This window comes from Oncorhynchus kisutch, unplaced genomic scaffold, assembly GCF_002021735.2.
Source record: "Oncorhynchus kisutch isolate 150728-3 unplaced genomic scaffold, Okis_V2 scaffold1309, whole genome shotgun sequence".
Taxonomy (NCBI): Eukaryota; Metazoa; Chordata; class Actinopteri; order Salmoniformes; family Salmonidae; genus Oncorhynchus; species Oncorhynchus kisutch.
In genome coordinates this window covers 67,501-68,560 of record NW_022263254.1, presented here as the reverse complement: position 1 = coordinate 68,560, position 1,060 = coordinate 67,501, and positions in this window count along the sequence as shown.

Genomic DNA, 1,060 nt, shown 5'->3' with positions numbered 1-1,060 from the left:
GTATCACTGTGTTGCTGTCTCTGACTGTCTTCATGTTGCTGGTAGCAGAAATCATGCCGGCTACGTCAGACTCTGTTCCTCTCATCGGTAAAGTATTGATCCTCTATTGACTCATCAGTGATTTATTGAGGTTTGCAGAAGCACTATTGTATTTTACATGATTACGCTCATACAAGTTGTGAATTGATTGGTGGTTCAATACCATCACTAGATACCAAGCTAAATCATGAAACCAATTCAAACTCATGTGTTCCTCTTCTTTAGGCCTGGTTGCTATGCCCGTATTTCTTGCAGTGGAGGCTGCTGAGGGGAGGATGACTCATAACAATGGCTGAAATGGAGAGAATGGAACAGTATCAAACAGGTGTTTTGGATCCCATTCCACTCCACTCCAGACGTTGTTATGAGCTGTCCTCCCCTCAGCACCCTCCACTGCTTTCTTGGTAAGTTGACCACACACAGTGAAGTATAGAATAGCCAGTCATAAACCCAGTGTAAAACCCCACGACCAAACATCTAACCAATAGGGTTTCCACACGACATGTCATTCTCATCACAGCACTAAGGTCTGCTGTTTTCCCCTTAGCCGGTTGTGTTTACCTCAGGCTTTAATCAGCTAGACAGGAGAGGTGTAGAAGGAACTGCGTGACTGCTTCCCAAATGGCTCCCTATTCCCTATTTAGTGCACTACTGGTCAAAAGTAGTGCACCATGTAGGGAATAGGGTGCCAGTACATGATTGATGGAAGGAATCAATAGCCAGGAAAGAGAGGAGACGTTGATAGAATGAAGAGCTCAGAGGGCTGACAGGGTGTTAGGGATGTTACCACCTCAGGCAGACAGGTGGTTACTGTTCTCATCTCCTGCTAAAATGCCTCGCTCTCTTAATCTCTCTCTCTCTCTCTTAATCTCTCTCTCTCTTTATCCTTCTTTTTCCCTATTTCTACCTCTTTGTCTTTCTCTCTCTCCTCTTTCTATCTCATTCTCTCTCTCTCTCTCTCTCTCTCTCACCTTGTTCTATTCCTCTCTCTCTCGTTCTCTCTATCCTAAAGCAGGGGATA